Below are 9,418 nucleotides of genomic sequence, written 5' to 3'. Positions count from 1 at the left end.
AACCCTCGCTTCCTCCTCATCCTTCCATTCGCATGCACACATCGTCCAGAACCCCCCACCGGGGTCACGGTAGTATTTATCCATTTAGAGAATCGGACCGCTTCCCTCACATCAGTGGATCCTTGCCTCCACTCTGGGATCTTATTTGGAAAGTTTATTCATTTCTTGTAAGTGATCTCCTGTGCGCTCTGCCCGCTCTCTGTGCGCTCTGCGCCACTGCGCTCTCTGCGGTCTGCGCGCTCTGCTGAATTATGTTGAATTTCATTTAAAACAATAATAAACAGACAAATAAATGTACATGAAAATTGTTTACAGTGCGGGAGTTACACTCCAACAGAACGCATCACACTCGCGCTGTGGGTTTTACGCGGTGTCATTGCCGCCGGTCTACGGGGAGTATGACGGAAGTTGCATGTGCGCAGGACATCAGCTCCTGTGGAAACACACGAGCAAAGCGATGACGGAAGCGACGCTGATGGGATCGGTCCCAGAATTTCCTTGTGGTTAACTCTTTAGATTTGGAAGGGTCGAACATCAAAGCAGCAAACACAAAAACCTGAAGGGAACAACCTAAACTTAACTACTGAAATTAATGGAACCAAAAGACATGTTCCTATCCTGACTCCTCTTCCAGAAACAGGAGAAAAAATGGGTTCAACTCAAGTGATACCCACCCCCCGAACCTGGCTGGGACATCCTCAACAGATCTTAAGACACGTTACAAGTGTAAGGGGTCAATTCTTAATACAGTTTTCGAGTTTTGGCAGTGTTATTTTCCCCGTTTTGCTGATATTTTAATTCATCCGACAGGACAGTGATTCCTATAGGCTGCGGGGATTTGGCGACGTCTATTAAGGGACACCGTAGCGCTCCCTCTCGCCCTCTCTCTCTCTCCACTGCCGGTCCTGTGTGTGTGAGTAAGTGCAGCGTGGCCGCAGCAGGTGCGGACACAAATTGTTTGTTGCGGTGAGTTTGCTGAAAGTAACTTTAATGTCAACGGAGATCACTCAGAAAACGTTCCGCAAATATTAACCTTTATTCCGTCCCTAGAGCCAGCGTACAGCTGTGTGCGTGAGGGTGAGACTGTATCAGCGTCGGCATAAAGGCGCGCTGTAATCTTCAGTCATAAGAGTAATACTTGTAAGTAATGCGCCTGAACAATTAACAGAGTCTTCACTATTGTGTGCGTGACATTAAGTTAAGTTGTCTTTTCCTGTTTTAGTAATTGCTCTCAAGACAATAAGGACGGCGTGGATCCCTGCTTTATTTTAAATGAATTAAAGGTATGACATAATGATGTGTTTTATGATTGTCAATGTTTTCAAACATTTTGATAAACTGGTTTAAATTGTGTGAACTAACTACAACAAGTTTGTTTTATAGGGCTGCCTTATTTGACCTTATTTAAATTTAGTTTCTTTCTGATTTATTGGTTTGATTATTGTGCTTTTTGTTTTATTTTATTTTGTTCTATGGGAATGTGCAATATGGTTGACTGGTACGTATTAAATAAATTGTATATTTCTGAAATCACAGCCTCTTCTGCTGATGTTTTAATGTTCCTTACAGGACGGTGATTCTTATAGGCTGCAGGGAGTCGGCGAAGTCTATTTAGGGACCCCCTAACTCTTCCCTTCTCCCCCTCTCTCTCTCCCCCCACTGCCGGTCCTGTGTGTGTGAGGAAGTGTTGCGTGGGCCGAGCAGGGATGGATTTATAAAAGAGTGCGTAGGATTCTTACTAAAAGTGTGCTTATGCCCAAAAGCAGGAAATGGCGTAAGCCAAAACTAATTCCGATTTATAAAACCGTGCGCACGCAAAACCTGAACTCCAAATCCGCTCTCCACACGCTCAATTTCTACTATAAATGGTCAATGCATAGCACGTCACGAATATTAAATTATGAAGCTGACCAATGGTTTTCCACCGCGAGTCCTGACGGAGGCACGGCATCAAGCGATGTGAAGAGGAAGTAAAACTTTCAGACACTGACATCGAGGTGTTTGTTAGTGTGATGGAGGTGAAGAGCGACTTATGGGACAGCTGTGATGTCACTAATAAAGGAAATACACTGATACTCTGCCGCTGCTGCTGTGGATAACACAATGTGTGAGAATAGAAATCGCTGAACCCTCGCTTCCTCCTCATCCTTCCATTCGCATGCACACATCGTCCAGAACCCCCCACCGGGGTCACGGTAGTATTTATCCATTTAGAGAATCTGACCGCTTCCCTCACATCAGTGGATCCTTGCCTCCACTCTGGGATCTTATTTGGAAAGTTTATTCATTTCTTGTAAGTGATCTCCTGTGCGCTCTGCCCGCTCTCTGTGCGCTCTGCGCCACTGCGCTCTCTGCGGTCTGCGCGCTCTGCTGAATTATGTTGAATTTCATTTAAAACAATAATAAACAGACAAATAAATTTACATGACAATTGTTTACAGTGCGGGAGTTACACTCCAACAGAACGCATCACACTCGCGCTGTGGGTTTTACGCGGTGTCATTGCCGCCGGTCTACGGGGAGTATGACGGAAGTTGCATGTGCGCAGGACATCAGCTCCTGTGGAAACACACGAGCAAAGCGATGACGGAAGCGACGCTGATGGGATCGGTCCCAGAATTTCCTTGTGGTTAACTCTTTAGATTTGGAAGGGTCGAACATCAAAGCAGCAAACACAAAAACCTGAAGGGAACAACCTAAACTTAACTACTGAAATTAATGGAACCAAAAGACATGTTCCTATCCTGACTCCTCTTCCAGAAACAGGAGAAAAAATGGGTTCAACTCAAATGATACCCACCCCCCGAACCTGGCTGGGACATCCTCAACAGATCTTAAGACACGTTACAAGTGTAAGGGGTCAATTCTTAATACAGTTTTCGAGTTTTGGCAGTGTTATTTTTCCCGTTTTGCTGATATTTTAATTCATCCGACAGGACAGTGATTCCTATAGGCTGCGGGGATTTGGCGACGTCTATTAAGGGACACCGTAGCGCTCCCTCTCGCCCTCTCTCTCTCTCCACTGCCGGTCCTGTGTGTGTGAGTAAGTGCAGCGTGGCCGCAGCAGGTGCGGACACAAATTGTTTGTTGCGGTGAGTTTGCTGAAAGTAACTTTAATGTCAACGGAGATCACTCAAAAAACGTTCCGCAAATATTAACCTTTATTCCGTCCCTAGAGCCAGCGTACAGCTGTGTGCGTGAGGGTGAGACTGTATCAGCGTCGGCATAAATGCGCGCTGTAATCTTCAGTCATAAGAGTAATACTTGTAAGTAATGCGCCGGAACAATTAACAGAGTCTTCACTATTGTGTGCGTGACATTAAGTTAAGTTGTCTTTTCATGTTTTAGTAATTGCTCTCAAGACAATAAGGACGGCGTGGATCCCTGCTTTATTTTAAATGAATTAAAGGTATGACATAATGATGTGTTTTATGATTGTCAATGTTTTCAAACATTTTGATAAACTGGTTTAAATTGTGTGAACTAACTACAACAAGTTTGTTTTATAGGGCTGCCTTATTTGACCTTATTTAAATTTAGTTTCTTTCTGATTTATTGGTTTGATTATTGTGCTTTTTGTTTTATTTTATTTTGTTCTATGGGAATGTGCAATATGGTTGACTGGTACGTATTAAATAAATTGTATATTTCTGAAATCACAGCCTCTTCTGCTGATGTTTTAATGTTCCTGACAGGACGGTGATTCTTATAGGCTGCAGGGAGTCGGCGAAGTCTATTTAGGGACCCCGTAACTCTTCCCTTCTCCCCCTCTCTCTCTCCCCCCACTGCCGGTCCTGTGTGTGTGAGGAAGTGTTGCGTGGGCCGAGCAGGGATGGATTTATAAAAGAGTGCGTAGGATTCTTACTAAAAGTGTGCTTATGCCCAAAAGCAGGAAATGGCGTAAGCCAAAGCTAATTCCGATTTATAAAACCGTGCGCACGCAAAACCTGAACTCCAAATCCGCTCTCCACACGCTCAATTTCTACTATAAATGGTCAATGCATAGCACGTCACGAATATTAAATTATGAAGCTGACCAATGGTTTTCCACCGCGAGTCCTGACGGAGGCACGGCATCAAGCGATGTGAAGAGGAAGTAAAACTTTCAGACACTGACATCGAGGTGTTTGTTAGTGAGATGGAGGTGAAGAGCGACTTATGGGACAGCTGTGATGTCACTAATAAAGGAAATACACTGATACTCTGCCGCTGCTGCTGTGAATAACACAATGTGTGAGAATAGAAATCGCTGAACCCTCGCTTCCTCCTCATCCTTCCATTCGCATGCACACATCGTCCAGAACCCCCCACCGGGGTCACGGTAGTATTTATCCATTTAGAGAATCGGACCGCTTCCCTCACATCAGTGGATCCTTGCCTCCACTCTGGGATCTTATTTGGAAAGTTTATTCATTTCTTGTAAGTGATCTCCTGTGCGCTCTGCCCGCTCTCTGTGCGCTCTGCGCCACTGCGCTCTCTGCGGTCTGCGCGCTCTGCTGAATTATGTTGAATTTCATTTAAAACAATAATAAACAGACAAATAAATTTACATGACAATTGTTTACAGTGCGGGAGTTACACTCCAACAGACCGCATCACACTCGCGCTGTGGGTTTTACGCGGTGTCATTGCCGCCGGTCTACGGGGAGTATGACGGAAGTTGCATGTGCGCAGGACATCAGCTCCTGTGGAAACACACGAGCAAAGCGATGACGGAAGCGACGCTGATGGGATCGGTCCCAGAATTTCCTTGTGGTTAACTCTTTAGATTTGGAAGGGTCGAACATCAAAGCAGCAAACACAAAAACCTGAAGGGAACAACCTAAACTTAACTACTGAAATTAATGGAACCAAAAGACATGTTCCTATCCTGACTCCTCTTCCAGAAACAGGAGAAAAAATGGGTTCAACTCAAATGATACCCACCACCCGAACCTGGCTGGGACATCCTCAACAGATCTTAAGACACGTTACAAGTGTAAGGGGTCAATTCTTAATACAGTTTTCGAGTTTTGGCAGTGTTATTTTTCCCGTTTTGCTGATATTTTAATTCATCCGACAGGACAGTGATTCCAATAGGCTGCGGGGATTTGGCGACGTCTGTTAAGTGACACCGTAGCGCTCCCTCTCGCCCTCTCTCTCTCTCCACTGCCGGTCCTGTGTGTGTGGGTAAGTGCAGTGTGGCCGCAGCAGGTGCGGACACAAACTGTTTGTTGCGGTGAGTTTGCTGAAAGTAACTTTAATGTCAACGGAGATCACTCAAAAAACGTTCCGCAAATATTAACCTTTATTCCGTCCCTAGAGCCAGCGTACAGCTGTGTGTGTGTGTGTGCGTGAGGGTGAGACTGTATCAGCGTCGGCATAAATGCGCGCTGTAATCTTCAGTCATAAGAGTAATACTTGTAAGTAATGCGCCGGAACAATTAACAGAGTCTTCACTATTGTGTGCGTGACATTAAGTTAAGTTGTCTTTTCCTGTTTTAGTAATTGCTCTCAAGACAATAAGGACGGCGTGGATCCCTGCTTTATTTTAAATGAATTAAAGGTATGACATAATGATGTGTTTTATGATTGTCAATGTTTTCAAACATTTTGATAAACTGGTTTAAATTGTGTGAACTAACTACAACAAGTTTGTTTTATAGGGCTGCCTTATTTGACCTTATTTAAATTTAGTTTCTTTCTGATTTATTGGTTTGATTATTGTGCTTTTTGTTTTATTTTATTTTGTTCTATGGGAATGTGCAATATGGTTGACTGGTACGTATTAAATAAATTGTATATTTCTGAAATCACAGCCTCTTCTGCTGATGTTTTAATGTTCCTGACAGGACGGTGATTCTTATAGGCTGCAGGGAGTCGGCGAAGTCTATTTAGGGACCCCCTAACTCTTCCCTTCTCCCCCTCTCTCTCTCCCCCCACTGCCGGTCCTGTGTGTGTGAGGAAGTGTTGCGTGGGCCGAGCAGGGATGGATTTATAAAAGAGTGCGTAGGATTCTTACTAAAAGTGTGCTTATGCCCAAAAGCAGGAAATGGCGTAAGCCAAAGCTAATTCCGATTTATAAAACCGTGCGCACGCAAAACCTGAACTCCAAATCCGCTCTCCACACGCTCAATTTCTACTATAAATGGTCAATGCATAGCACGTCACGAATATTAAATTATGAAGCTGACCAATGGTTTTCCACCGCGAGTCCTGACGGAGGCACGGCATCAAGCGATGTGAAGAGGAAGTAAAACTTTCAGACACTGACATCGAGGTGTTTGTTAGTGAGATGGAGGTGAAGAGCGACTTATGGGACAGCTGTGATGTCACTAATAAAGGAAATACACTGATACTCTGCCGCTGCTGCTGTGGATAACACAATGTGTGAGAATAGAAATCGCTGAACCCTCGCTTACTCCTCATCCTTCCATTCGCATGCACACATCGTCCAGAACCCCCCACCGGGGTCACGGTAGTATTTATCCATTTAGAGAATCGGACCGCTTCCCTCACATCAGTGGATCCTTGCCTCCACTCTGGGATCTTATTTGGAAAGTTTATTCATTTCTTGTAAGTGATCTCCTGTGCGCTCTGCCCGCTCTCTGTGCGCTCTGCGCCACTGCGCTCTCTGCGGTCTGCGCGCTCTGCTGAATTATGTTGAATTTCATGTAAAACAATAATAAACAGACAAATAAATTTACATGACAATTGTTTACAGTGCGGGAGTTACACTCCAACAGACCGCGTCACACTCGCGCTGTGGGTTTTACGCGGTGTCATTGCCGCCGGTCTACGGGGAGTATGACGGAAGTTGCATGTGCGCAGGACATCAGCTCCTGTGGAAACACACGAGCAAAGCGATGACGGAAGCGACGCTGATGGGATCGGTCCCAGAATTTCCTTGTGGTTAACTCTTTAGATTTGGAAGGGTCGAACATCAAAGCAGCAAACACAAAAACCTGAAGGGAACAACCTAAACTTAACTACTGAAATTAATGGAACCAAAAGACATGTTCCTATCCTGACTCCTCTTCCAGAAACAGGAGAAAAAATGGGTTCAACTCAAATGATACCCACCCCCCGAACCTGGCTGGGACATCCTCAACAGATCTTAAGACACGTTACAAGTGTAAGGGGTCAATTCTTAATACAGTTTTCGAGTTTTGGCAGTGTTATTTTTCCCGTTTTGCTGATATTTTAATTCATCCGACAGGACAGTGATTCCTATAGGCTGCGGGGATTTGGCGACGTCTATTAAGGGACACCGTAGCGCTCCCTCTCGCCCTCTCTCTCTCTCCACTGCCGGTCCTGTGTGTGTGAGTAAGTGCAGCGTGGCCGCAGCAGGTGCGGACACAAATTGTTTGTTGCGGTGAGTTTGCTGAAAGTAACTTTAATGTCAACGGAGATCACTCAGAAAACGTTCCGCAAATATTAACCTTTATTCCGTCCCTAGAGCCAGCGTACAGCTGTGTGCGTGAGGGTGAGACTGTATCAGCGTCGGCATAAATGCGCGCTGTAATCTTCAGTCATAAGAGTAATACTTGTAAGTAATGCGCCGGAACAATTAACAGATTCTTCACTATTGTGTGCGTGACATTAATTTAAGTTCTCTTTTCCTGTTTTAGTAATTGCTCTCAAGACAATAAGGACGGCGTGGATCCCTGCTTTATTTTAAATGAATTAAAGGTATGACATAATGATGTGTTTTATGATTGTCAATGTTTTCAAACATTTTGATAAACTGGTTTAAATTGTGTGAACTAACTACAACAAGTTTGTTTTATAGGGCTGCCTTATTTGACCTTATTTAAATTTAGTTTCTTTCTGATTTATTGGTTTGATTATTGTGCTTTTTGTTTTATTTTATTTTGTTCTATGGGAATGTGCAATATGGTTGACTGGTACGTATTAAATAAATTGTATATTTCTGAAATCACAGCCTCTTCTGCTGATGTTTTAATGTTCCTGACAGGACGGTGATTCTTATAGGCTGCAGGGAGTCGGCGAAGTCTATTTAGGGACCCCCTAACTCTTCCCTTCTCCCCCTCTCTCTCTCCCCCCACTGCCGGTCCTGTGTGTGTGAGGAAGTGTTGCGTGGGCCGAGCAGGGATGGATTTATAAAAGAGTGCGTAGGATTCTTACTAAAAGTGTGCTTATGCCCAAAAGCAGGAAATGGCGTAAGCCAAAGCTAACTCCGATTTATAAAACCGTGCGCACGCAAAACCTGAACTCCAAATCCGCTCTCCACACGCTCAATTTCTACTATAAATGGTCAATGCATAGCACGTCACGAATATTAAATTATGAAGCTGACCAATGGTTTTCCACCGCGAGTCCTGACGGAGGCACGGCATCAAGCGATGTGAAGAGGAAGTAAAACTTTCAGACACTGACATCGAGGTGTTTGTTAGTGAGATGGAGGTGAAGAGCGACTTATGGGACAGCTGTGATGTCACTAATAAAGGAAATACACTGATACTCTGCCGCTGCTGCTGTGGATAACACAATGTGTGAGAATAGAAATCGCTGAACCCTCGCTTCCTCCTCATCCTTCCATTCGCATGCACACATCGTCCAGAACCCCCCACCGGGGTCACGGTAGTATTTATCCATTTAGAGAATCGGACCGCTTCCCTCACATCAGTGGATCCTTGCCTCCACTCTGGGATCTTATTTGGAAAGTTTATTCATTTCTTGTAAGTGATCTCCTGTGCGCTCTGCCCGCTCTCTGTGCGCTCTGCGCCACTGCGCTCTGTGCGGTCTGCGCGCTCTGCTGAATTATGTTGAATTTCATGTAAAACAATAATAAACAGACAAATAAATTTACATGACAATTGTTTACAGTGCGGGAGTTACACTCCAACAGACCGCGTCACACTCGCGCTGTGGGTTTTACGCGGTGTCATTGCCGCCGGTCTACGGGGAGTATGACGGAAGTTGCATGTGCGCAGGACATCAGCTCCTGTGGAAACACACGAGCAAAGCGATGACGGAAGCGACGCTGATGGGATCGGTCCCAGAATTTCCTTGTGGTTAACTCTTTAGATTTGGAAGGGTCGAACATCAAAGCAGCAAACACAAAAACCTGAAGGGAACAACCTAAACTTAACTACTGAAATTAATGGAACCAAAAGACATGTTCCTATCCTGACTCCTCTTCCAGAAACAGGAGAAAAAATGGGTTCAACTCAAATGATACCCACCCCCCGAACCTGGCTGGGACATCCTCAACAGATCTTAAGACACGTTACAAGTGTAAGGGGTCAATTCTTAATACAGTTTTCGAGTTTTGGCAGTGTTATTTTTCCCGTTTTGCTGATATTTTAATTCATCCGACAGGACAGTGATTCCTATAGGCTGCGGGGATTTGGCGACGTCTATTAAGGGACACCGTAGCGCTCCCTCTCGCCCTCTCTCTCTCTCCACTGCCGGT

Source organism: Pleuronectes platessa, unplaced genomic scaffold (genome assembly GCF_947347685.1).
Source record: "Pleuronectes platessa unplaced genomic scaffold, fPlePla1.1 scaffold_38, whole genome shotgun sequence".
Taxonomy (NCBI): domain Eukaryota; kingdom Metazoa; phylum Chordata; class Actinopteri; order Pleuronectiformes; family Pleuronectidae; genus Pleuronectes; species Pleuronectes platessa.
This window is presented reverse-complemented; position numbering follows the sequence as displayed.